Genomic DNA, 12,668 nt, shown 5'->3' with positions numbered 1-12,668 from the left:
CACAGGCAGAAATTGCAGAGCAGGGCAGCAATCCCCACTGCAGATGCATTTATTTCGTAAACAGAGAACTTCCTAATAGTCATGATGCTGTCAAATGCACTCCTGTATCCCTCCCACCACATTTCTGTTCATAAGAGTGGATGTTGATTTAATACACCAGCTTTTTAAACACACAATGTACAAGGGAACAATTTGTACCACATGGCAGACAGCCTCAATCCCCGCCCCCCCCCCCCCCCCCCCCCCCCCCCCACAAAAGGATGCTACTGCTTCAGGGGTTCTCAAGCAATGGGCCATTGTTCTCAATTAAAACCTCAGTAAATAAACTGGATTTATCCCCATAGCATCAGAACACAACCAAGAGCTGTACCCCAGAATGAGTTGTCACCTATGAAGAATGGTGGGGGTGATGGGTTGTCAGGAGGTGAAGAACATCTAGACCTCCATTTGTAATTTGACTACTTACATTTTACGCTAAGTCACACGAGGTTAGAGGGTGTTAACTACCTCTTGATAAGCAAACACGTGGTTTTGAAGCAATGTGGTGTGGACAGCGCTGATATACATTAGCAAGGCCCACACATTTTCTACTTTTTTTTTGTCGCGGTTCAAAATTGCATGATAATCCAGAGTCTTGGTCCTGAGCAATTAACACTTTCCCATCCAGTGTCAGCTTCAAGTATCATTAGTTCATATAGAGCACGAGTTAAAATGCAAACTACAGCTTTCTCTACAGTACTCCAAAATAATCGCGCTTCATCCCAAACCTATAAGATCATTAACACCCCCCCCCCCAGAAGCTCTCTGCATGCCCTTCAAGTGAAGCTAGCTCACCATGCAGAATTATGAGTAATTTGGTACTGTGAATGTATATCCAGCAGAGGTTTAGCCTGTCCCAAACTTACTTCACGTGTGGTTCTCAGCAATAGAGAGGAATCTTTCATCCCCTCAGTCCAGGACAGGTAACGGCCATCATCCTAATCACCATGCCTGTCCGGTCGCCATTCCTTCTCCCCCAGTTAATTTCTCCTCAACTCACTCCTCTCTCAGCCACCGTGCGCAATTCTGTATATAAAGTTGGCAAACTTAAATTTAAAAAAAAAATCCTAAAAGGCTCAATAGTCAAAGATAGGCATTAAACAAGAACCAGTATTCTTAAATTGGACAGATAGGAAAACATTTTTAAAATGTTATGAAATATGAAACAGTCAGAATGCAATACCATTTAAGATTACTCACGGATGTGACACCACACTTGCTACCAGACATCAGGAAGCCATTTTGGTAGAAAGCACACACGAAGTGACAGTGAACACTCACCAAAGGTGTATGGAGAGCTGGGTGACCAAATGCAAGAAATCTACAGAGCATGTGCTTGGCTAAATTAGCTAGCTAGTTAGCAGATAAAAGTTCTCCCCCCCCTTCTGTTGATCTCAAATTGAAAAAGCACCACCGTACACAAACCATTTAAAAAAAACCTTCTGGCTCTGACCAATCCTCCCTGGCCAATCAAAGAAAAATTACACTGCCAAAGTTTGAAAGAAAATAAATAAGGACCTCAATCACTTCTGTTTCAGATTACTGGGTCAGCTGTCCAGTTAGGCTACAATGATGTAGAGTTTTAATGGAAAAGTCACAAATACTGGAATTGTAGGCAAGTTCGTTCTGGTACCCTTACTCTCTCGCGCGCACTCTAACCTGAGTTGAAGCATTAAAAAGTTGCATGTCTCATAAAAACAAAAAGGAAAACCATTCACAGTTAAAAAGAAAAAAAATTCAACTTAAACCAGTGGACAAATTTAAATCAAGTCCCCTTACTCTTTGGTGACAGGGCCTCTACACTCAAGTTAACTTGTCTACTTCTGTTTCCCCAAGTCAAGCTGAAATGTTTTTTTTTTAATTTTATAAATACAACAAAATACATATTCACAGCAATAAAGGCCTCTTAAGTTGTCCTTTTCTCAAAATGGTTCCAAAGATCCGATATAATTATTTCGAGACAATTCAAATATTTATTCGATGGAGTGCAAGGAGCCTTTAAAATGCACGACGAGGAAGAAAGTACTAATTTAACAGCACACCGTTTAAATTAATTACAACTGTTAAGTAAATCAAACCTCCCAGCTGCAGATACTTCCCCATTGACCAAAAAGTCCAAAAGAAAATTAAACCTACAGCTTACAACGATGTGAGCCCCAATGGGCTTGAAGTTGCTGTTGGATGTTAGTTACTATCCAATAACTCTGTCTAAAAAGGATTTCATCTCAGTCACAGAAAAGGAAACCACTTTTTCTTCTTTAAAAAAAAAGGGTCAAGAAACAAGCACACAGCAGACTAAAAGGTCACTGCTTACCAAATGCTCTGGAAGCTACATCCACTTACTTTGACTGCTAGCTACTCTAGCGTGGGAGGTGTAGAAAATCACGTGACAGGTATCAGTACAGTTTCACAGTTTTTAAAATAGTGCTTTGGGGGTTGCTTCCCCTCCCTCAAAAAAAGGAATGTCGTTTTTAAAATTTCTTGATGGTCCATTTATGTACGTTGCAAAATTCAAGTGGAAAGGTTAACATCCCAAAATCGTTTTTGACCAATTAAACACTAAGAAACCAAATGGAACCACGCCAATAGTAGCCATTACAATACATCTCCCTCTTACTACTCCCCATTCTGTTAAAATAAATCCCATTTAAAACTCCCAGAGCAATATTTGGAGATTGAAAGACCACAACTGTTCGAACACATGGCTCGCAAGGCACTAGTCATACAGCACTCATTCCATCGTCCCCATCTCCAACACCACCCCCCCACCCCCACCCCAACTACTTCCTACTGGAGTTTAAAATCAAAAGGCCGTTGAATTTTAGCCAATCTTCCTGGCTAGAATGATCCAAAGTTTATTCCAATGTGATTTCTTGTAGGCCCAGTGAGGAAGGTTTCCTTAATCCCCTTCTGACAACTTTTTATTACCTGTAAGTAAAGTAGGAACCATTCCAAACAGTTAATTAAGAAAATGAATTTTAAAAACAAATTTCAGCATAGGTATTTAAATAGATCACAATCCATTTAAAACAAATGTAAAAGCAATTTATATTGGTGTGGGAAAGAATGCAATTCTCATTGCTAGCAGCAGAGCAAGATAGGTGAGGAATATGGCCGTAACTATCCCATCCAAGCTACGGAGTGTCGACCAATGCAACAGTGGAGAACAGATTTGGCCCGTTCCCATCTTTGGCCTGCAAATTTGTGCAGTCCCTGCGTTTCAGACCAGGCTCAGACAGCATTCCCTGGCTTGGTCCTCAAACTGCAGCACTCCCCAGACCCCACCCAGTTGCCAACTGCTCTCCAGATGCTCTGTGCCTAGAGAACATGCTGGGCGGTGTGCCCCCCTTAGAAACACAGGCAAGAGGGGTAGAATTGCTGCCTGAGAGCACCACATAGATGGAGTCTGCCAAATATGGCATTCAACCCAATCCACCCTTCCCCAAACAATTAATGCCAGCTCTGCCACTGCACATTCCAAATAAATCACATTCTTGTACAAATCACCCTTTTGGTGGAATTAAAACCTTCCCTTCTCACGTTAAATCCATGTATACAATCATTTTTGCAGAGTTAAAATTCAAACCATAACCAAATGCTCGACCTCGATTTGCGTTCCAGTTAGGTGGTTTAGGGCATAGGTCAGTGACAAATGTTAAAAGGTGAAAGCAAAATAAAAACCTCAAGAGAAACCACAGGATAGTGAACATTCAGTCTCCAGTTCAGGCCGAACAGTCACCGATTCTTCCCCAAGGTTCAGCAGTGACCAGTTTTAAGCAGGTGTACTTTGATTTTATTTTTAAAACAGGACTGCAGTTCTCAATTTAAAAAAAGTTATTGCAAGGTTCTAACAGTATAAATGCACCAATCTAATCAGTGCGAATATATATATATATATATATTTTTGTTTTGCTTTTCTTCCTCTTAAAACAGTAGCTACGGAACCACAGAGTTTTTCCTCGTTAGATAAAAATGTTTCTCCTCCTGCTCAGAGTGGCTTAGGCCGGGTCTCACTCAGCTTCAGCCACATCAATAGTTAAAATTCATAGTCTTCATCAGCCATATCAATGGCCCAGGCAAACTTCTCACGCTGGGTTTTGTTGTAGATCTTCTCGACCGGGATCTCCCACTTCTTACACCTATTAAAAACAAGGGGCGAGGCAGTGGGGATGGGGAGGGAGGGTGGAAACACAGGCAGAAATGGTCAACAAGACATTGGAGGGGCCTCAGGCTCTAAGTTCCAAAAAGTCCTTGTATTTTTTTTGTTGCAGTTAACACCTTGCAACGCAGCCAATAAGAGTTTTGAAAACACTTGAGTGAGTGCGCGAGCATTATGAGTATGTCCAAATTTCCTCTGCTATAAGCTATCGTTTCCCCACATCCCCTGTTCAATAAAAAGCCTCAAACTGTGACATTTTAGTCAAAATAAAGTCCTACCCAGGGACAAAGGTCAGCCGCCCTCCCACCCTGCCTAATAAAAATGTTGGCTCTTTGCATATCTGATAAGCCCCACATCTGGACCAAGTAGTAATTTAGTACAGTACCAGAAGTGCCACATGATCAAATGTCTAGATTTTGATTGAAATATTAAAATCAAATATCTCCTGCTCTGGAGCTCTGATCTAAGGCTTTATGGAGTGACATCCACAGCAACCATGATTACCCACAGGAATCTGGAGACCAGTGGCAAAGAAGGTGCAGTAGCAATGTTATTAAAGGAGGATGCGCAGGCATGATGGTGGTAACATTATTCCTTTGGTGGTGGTGGTTGGGGGAGGTACTTCTCAGCGGGGGCAGCCACCGACCCTCAGTATAGGGCTGCCCGCTCAAAATGGCAGCCCGATAAGCAGCAAGTCTGAGGAATGGGGACATTTTAGAATTTAACAAAAAAAAGGACACAAAATTTGATCAAGAGGTTGAAAAGAGTACAAGTGTAAAAGTGCAGGGAACGTAGAAACTGACCGTCAAAGCTTCTATAAATAGGTGAAGAAACAAAAGATTAGTAAAGATAAATGTAGGTCCCTTACAGTCAGAAGCCATGGAAATTATAATGGGAAACAAAGAACTGACAGAATAATTGAACACATACTTCGGGCTGCACAAAAGAGAGCACAAATAACCTGAGAGGGCGGAAATGAGGGAAATCAGTATTAGTAAGAAAATGATCCTGGGGAAATCAATAGGGTTAAAGGCTGACAAATCACTAGGGACTGAAAATGTACACCCTAGAGTATTAAAGGAAATGGCCCTGGAAACATTGGTAGCGTTAGTGGCCAGCTTCCAAAATTCCATTGACTCTGGAGCAGTTCCTAAAGATTGGAAGGTGGCAAATGAAACCCCACTTTTTAAAAAAAGGGAAGGAGGGAAATAAAGGGACAAGTTAAGACCAGTTAACCTGACATCAGTAGTGAGGAAGACACGAGAGTCTATTATAAAAGACGTGATAACAGAACATTTGGAAAGCGTTAATGGGACTGGACAAAGCCAGTATGTGTTCACGAAGGCAAATCCCACTTAACAAATCTACTGGAGTTTAATGCGGATGTGACTTGTTGAATAGAGTAGGGATAATCAGTGGATGGGGTGTATATGGACTTTCAGGCTTTTGAGAAGGCCCCTCATAAGAGGTTAGTGGACAACATTAAAGCACATGGGATTCAATGTTTTTGCATGGATCGAGAATTGGCCAAAATACAGGAATAAATGGGTCTTTATCCAAATGGCAGGCAGTGACTAGTGGGATAGCAGGGATCAGTGCTTGGGCACCAGCTGTTTACAACACGAGGGAACCAAATGTAACATTTCCAAGTTTGCTGATGACACAAAACTGAGCGGAATTGTGAGTTTGTAAAGTTGATGCAAGGAGGCTTCAAGGTGATTTAGACAAGTTAAGTGAGCGGGCAAACACATGACAGATGCAGAACAACATGGCTAAATGTGAAGTTATACTCTTTGGTGTGAAAAACACACAAGAGTATTTATTGAAATGGTGATCTATTGGGAAATATGGATTTACAAAGGGCCTTGGGTGAGACCACATCTGGAGTATTGCATGCAGATTTGGTCTCCCTTCCCAAGAAAGGATACACTTGCCATAGAGGAAGTGCAATGAAGTTCACTAGGCTAATACCAGAGTTGGCGGGACTGTCTTATGAGAGATTGCACTAGAGTTTTGAAGGATGAGAGGAGATTTGATTGAAATGAAAAAATGCTAACGGGGCTGCACTGACGAGATGCAGGGCGGAGGTTTTCCCTGGTTGATGCATCTAGAACCAGGAGACGCAGTCTCAGGATATGGGGTAGAGCATTTAGGATGGAAACAAGGAAACATTTCTTCAGTCAAATAGGGCAGTGACCCTCTTGAATTCTCTACCACTGAAGGCTGTGGAGGCCACTAAATGTATTCAATGAAGAGATGGATAATTTTAAAAGATTTTATTGGCATTGAGGGGTATGGGAGAAAGCGGGAACATGGCATTGAGATCAAGGTTCAGTCATGATCATATTGAATGGCGGAGCTGGCTCGAAGGATCGAATGGCCTACTCCCAGTAATATGTCTTTATGTAAGGAAGAACGTTTTGAGAGTCCCATCATGTTATATATGACAAAGAACTGAAAAAATTCTAATTTCCCTCCTTTAACCCCTCAGAGGAACCATCTAGAGATTTACCTCCCAGCTTAGGTCAAGAGACAGGTGATGACCAACTCATAGAATTTACAGTGCAGGAGGCCATTCGGTCTGCACCAGCTCTTGGAAAGAGCACCCTACTTAAGCCCACATCTTCACACTATCCCCGTAACCCAACAACCCCACTTAACCCAAGGGCAATTTAAATAGCCAATCCACCTCACCTGCACCCAAAGGAAACCCATGCAGACACGGGAGAACCTGACAGTGACCCAGGCCTGGAATCGAACCTGGGACCCTGGAGCGGTGAAGCAACTGTGCTAACCACTGTGCTACCGTGCCACCCGGTCACCAAACCCTCTACGCACCGATTTCGATCAAAATGAAGTTATTTTGTGCTTGATTAACTTACCCAGTAACTTGAGGATAAGCTAAACTAACACCTGCTGATCATCAAGGGAGAAGTTAGCGTTGACTGGTCTATTAGTTAGAACCCACAATTTTTAAATTAAATACATGAAAGCCATACATATACAAATATAATCAGTAAGCTAGCAACTGTGCAGCAAACCAATAATGGCCAAAGTAACTTACTAAATAGCAAGTGATAAGATGGGGGCAAATCAGTGCATCACTAATTTGGTGCCAACAGGATTATTAACTATATCAGTATCACAATCCTCAAGTTCTAACTTGGCCAAACTGCACAATGTTTTAAGTAGCTAACAAAATGAATAGCTTCAAAATAGTTTATCCAGAAGCCCATTTGGCCACATGAGTGGTGCGATTTGGGTCCCTGGGGCACAGTCATAGCTTCTGGGATATGGGGTTGATAAAACCCTGCCTTTATAGCAGGGTTATCAATCTCACTTGGATCTTTAGCTCCAATTGAACTCACCTTGCATACAAACCATAAAACCCAGGCCGACTTCCATCTCATTGTTCCTCAACATGGAACACACAGTGCAGGAGGCCATTCGGCCCATCGAGTCTGCACCAACCCACTTGAAGCGCTCACTTCCACCCTATCCCCATAACCCAATAATCCCATCTCACCTTTTTGGTCACTAAGGACAATTTAGCATGGCCAATCCACCTAATCTGCACGTCTTTGGACTGTGGGAGGAAACCGGAGCACCCGGAGGAAGCCCACGCAAACACGGGGTGTCTGAACATGCAGACTCCGCACTGGGAGTGACCCAGCGGGAAATCGACCCTGGCACTGTGAAGCCACGGTGCTATCCACCTGTGCTACCGTGCTGCCCATACTAACCGTCTTACCTCTACTTGGAAACCTACTACACCTGCTAAGAGTTCCAAACAAAAAAAAGAGGAAATCAAAATCACCTGATTAAGCACACAGGACAATTTAAAAAATATGCTACTTTTACAAAATACAAGACAGGCCGGTGTCAAAAAAATCTCTCTTGCGTGTCAATTTTAGCTAACAAGTACTGAAGCATTACGGATAGGCAAGCTCTGCTTTTACAGCCACCTCTTGCATTCAAGAGATATCTAGACAAATTCAAAGGATCATGTCCCGCTTAAGATCTTCCAGTGTTTCTTCTCTGGACCCAAGCCACAGAGTTGAACTCCTTTCTATGTGGAAATTCTGATGCAATTTACATGGCATTTCCTTTGAAGGCCATGCAATTTTACAGGTAATGCTCCAAATATTGGTGAGCTACACAACCTTATAGAACAGTACAGCACAGAACAGGCCCTTCGGCCCTCGATGTTGTGCCGAACAATGATCACCCTACTTAAACCCACGTAATCCGTATACCCATAACCCAACAATCCCCCCCATTAACCTTACACTACGGGCAATTTAGCATGGCCAATCCACCTAACCCGCACATCTTTTGGACTTTGCATTCAGACATTTCTCCTCACCCACAAACAAAGCCCAACAATTTCATAGCCAAGTCAATTTCTGATCTACTGACCACGCTTTGAACTAATGAATGAATGTTTGGTCCCAGCCAAACGGAACCATTACAAATGACTATAATGTTGTGTGCAAATAGTACGTTTTGCAATTGTGAAAATGCTCACACCCCAAGAACAATTTTTTTTAAAAAAGGACAATAATTAATGATATAACGCCGATGGAAAATGGAAAAGCACATGGCGCAGATAGTCTGATATTTTAAAAGCTGCCCAATCATTCATTCAGTCCGATACGCGCTCTACACTTTCCATAAAAACAATGTTGGGAAGCCACAGTTTGGAAGCAGTCACCTGTAGTATAGTCAAAGCCCAAGGGAAATAAAAAGCAAAATGATTTGAATTTGAAGACAGCATCCAAGCGGTTTCAGTCCTTTGATCTGAAAAAAAAAAAGGCCTACAAGCCCACCCACCAATGCCCACCCCACTTCCTGGTTGTTAAATCGATTTGGGGTTTCCATCTCCACTAGTCTTCTTGGGAACCCATTCGGTCATTGGCACCATAAGACAAATCCCTGATATGCTTTTGTTACCTCCAGACACAACTATTCCACTGTTTGCCTGGTAAGCTTCCCAATATCGACCCTTCCAAAACTTGAATTAATTGAAGAATTAATTGAAAACTTTGCTGCCTGTGGCTTTACTTACACCAAAGGTTCAATTCTCCCTGTGCTCGCTGAGCTACACTGGCCCCTGGTCTAACACTTAAAATGATCTTTAATTCAAATCCCTCTGCAGTCTCTCCCCTCTGACTCAAACCTTCTCCAATCCCGATTTTTCTGTCCTTTAATTCTTGTTTCCCCAATTTTCTGCATTCCACCCCAGTTGACTCTGCCTTCAGCTGCCTAGGCTCTCCACTTCACTCGTGTCCCGCTAGATCATTGCCATTTTGATCAAGCTTTTGATCCTCTTCCCAATTTTTAGTTTGGTGGCTGGGTGTCAAATTCTGTTTGTAACACTCCTGTGAAATGCTATGGGACATTTTACGTTAAAGGAGTTTATAAAAATGAGTGTCATCATTTATTTATTTTAATTTTATTTTTTTTTTTAAATTTAGAGTACCCAATTAATTTTTTCCAATTAAGGGGCAATTTAGCATGGCCAATCCACCTACCCTGCACATCTTTGGGTTGTGGGGGTGAAACCCACGCAAAGACGGGGAGTGTGTGCAAACTCCACATGGACAGTGACCCAGAGCCGGGATCGAACCTGGGACCTCGGTGCCGTGAGACTACAGGGCTAACCCACTGCGCCGCCCGAGTGTCATCATTTATGATAGATTTTCCCAAGTTGGTCCTTCAGAATCAACTTTTCTTCTGGATCAGTTGCTGCGCAGTCTCAAAAAGCTGGCATTCTATTGGCCCACTGCAGTCTTTTTAAAAGCAGATGCAGACAACTCCACAATAATTACAAATGTGGTTCCCATCACAAAATGGTATGGAACAACAGATGGCAAAATAAACCCATTCCAGGCGTACGCTCACCACCAAGGACACATATCAAACTTTTTCTCCCTTAAATCTAAAGTACCCAATTGTTTTTTTTGCCCCAATTAAGGGGCAATTTAGTATGGCCAATCGACCTAGCCTGCATGTCTTTGGGTTGTGGGGGTGAGACAGATAGTGACCCGGCGCCATGAGGCAGCAGTGCTAACCACTGTGCCATCCTCAGATACCAAACTGAATCATATTGGCATCTGGCATGAGAAGGTCGCATCAGGTTTCCTTCTAACCTAAACGTACTTGCTTTTCATAGCAATGACAATAACAATGCGTGTGACAACGGTGTAAATGACATGGCACAAGGCTGTTAGTTATTTAACCGAGCACAAAGCAGTTCTGAAAGAAAAGCATAAAATTCAGGGTCTCAGAAAAATCTTAATTTAAGAAAGCGACTGGTTGGCACAGCGCATGAAGATAATTAAGATCCTTGGCTGTGAGATTTCCATTTAGAAAGGATCCAAAAAATTATTTTCCTCAAATCTGGATCTGTGAATGTTCCATGACAGTAGGAAAACTAGGAAAATCCTTCAGGGACACAAAAAAAATCTAAAGTTGCAGGAAAGAGCTATTTGGGGCATTTCAAGTTTCAGATCTCCAATATGGAGCTGCTGACTCCCACCAGCTGACAACAGGTTTCCTTCAGTCCCTTTCTCATCAAAATGCCACCAGGAGAGGGTGCTGATCAACACCTGTACGGAGGAGCTGCATCCATCCTTCGATACATACTTCACCATGCCCATAAATCCTATTACTGGTTTACTCTTTATTCTGGTTACTGTTCTATACTTTCCTCCAGAAGAGCAAACACTCCAGTGTCCCCTGCAGTTGTTTATATGCCAAAACATCAGCTGGGAGGACCCGAGTGAATCAAACAAAAATAAGAGGCTTGCTTACCAGGCAATGCTGATCCGAGGATCCAGGTAGTTGAGTTTGGAAGTTCCAAGAGCTATCTGCTTATTCTCTTCCCGGTCGGTGGCCTGAACTTCCAATTTCATCAACTGATCTTCAAGCCGCTCAAGAGCTTTCTTCTTACTTTCCACAGATCTGAGTGGAAAAATAAGGAGACACGACTCATTATGAGGAGCTCTCTATCAAGAGCTCATTAATCACAATGAACAGCCCAGTTATGCTATCACTGTAACAAAGGACCAGAATGTTATTCACATCTTAGTGGGATCGGCCATACTATAGAAGCAGCAATGTTCATATAATCAGAAGTTATGTGAGTAAATTATAGCTAGTTAAGGATGGGTTGTCCAAATTGACCGCAGGGCCCATAACAAGCCCACAAAGGCCACAGTGAAACACAAATCTGCATTGTCTCGGTGTTTCATAGTTCACAAGATGGAACTCAAGATCCAGCTATTTTAAAAAAGATGGAAACAATTTAAATCCATCTGTGGCTTAATAAAAGGGTGCCTGGATGGGAATTGAATTGTACAATGTTAGTTGGTTGTTTTCCAATAAAGTAGTTTGAAACATTCTGAGATTGTGAAAGAACTTGCCTTTATACACAGCCTTTTTTTTAGCTCTGGCCTTCTAGGTACTATGGACTATAAATAACTCTGCGACCCAGAGAACAGAAGACATTTGGATACTTGAATTAACGAGCACGTCCATTGCAATGGCAGTGGGGAATTGTGCATTTGGGACTCCAATTCATTTACAAATGTTATGAGATCTTTATAGATCCTCGAAGGTGATAGGACAAACACAGCAGTTAGCAAAGCACATGGAATCTTGGGCGTCATAAATAGACGTTGGAGTACAAAAGAAGGGAAGTTGTGCTGAACTTGTACAAAGCCCTGGGTAGGCCACTATTGTGGCAAACTGGAAGAACTCACCTTCCGATTAGGACTTCTGGACTCAACATGGGTTCAACAACTTTAGACAATAAACCCCACTCCCCACTTTTGTAGTTTGTTGTCTTTCAGCTCCCTGGCCTGCCCCAACTATGCCACCTCTCCCCCACATGGCCACCTGTCCCTTGCTGTTCAGTTGTTCCCATTAACACCTCCTGCTAGCTCACCATAGGCACCCTTCATGGCACCATTAAAACACCCCGTTGTCTCATATCCATGACAAATTTGTCAACATCTCCTTTGCCCCAACCTCTTCCCCCTTTCCAACTACATAATTCTTTACATTTCGATCTCTCTTCAATTCTGTAGGAGGGTAGAGACCCGAAACCTTAACACTGTTTCTCGCCACAGATGCTGTCAGATCTACAGAGTGTATCAGCACTTTGTTTTTATTTCAGATTTCTAGCATCAGCAGTATTTTTCTTTTATTATTGTAGAACTGCGTTCATTACTGTCAGGGGGGGAAGAGTCCTTGAGAATTTGCAACGGAGATTTACTAGGATGGGCACAGGAATAAAGGATTTTGGCTGCAAGGTTAGGCTACAGAAGCTGGGATCTGTTCCCTTTGGGGCAAAGGGGCTTGAAGGGAGATTTGATACAGGTGTACAAGATTATGGAAGTTTTAGATAACAAAGAACAGTACAGCACAGAACAGGCCCTCGACCCTCCCAGCCTGTACCGATCAT

At 42.5% G+C, this 12,668-nt stretch overlaps 1 pseudogene; it reads right to left on the bottom strand.

The window, feature by feature from the left end:
• Positions 1-591: 591 nt before the first annotated feature.
• LOC119969160 overlaps positions 592-12,668 on the bottom strand; it is a 111,294-nt pseudogene continuing 99,217 nt past the window's right edge.

Source organism: Scyliorhinus canicula, chromosome 7, assembly GCF_902713615.1.
Source record: "Scyliorhinus canicula chromosome 7, sScyCan1.1, whole genome shotgun sequence".
Classification (NCBI taxonomy): Eukaryota; Metazoa; Chordata; class Chondrichthyes; order Carcharhiniformes; family Scyliorhinidae; genus Scyliorhinus; species Scyliorhinus canicula.
Note: the sequence above shows the minus strand (reverse complement) of the source record. Positions and strands in the feature narration are given on the sequence as shown.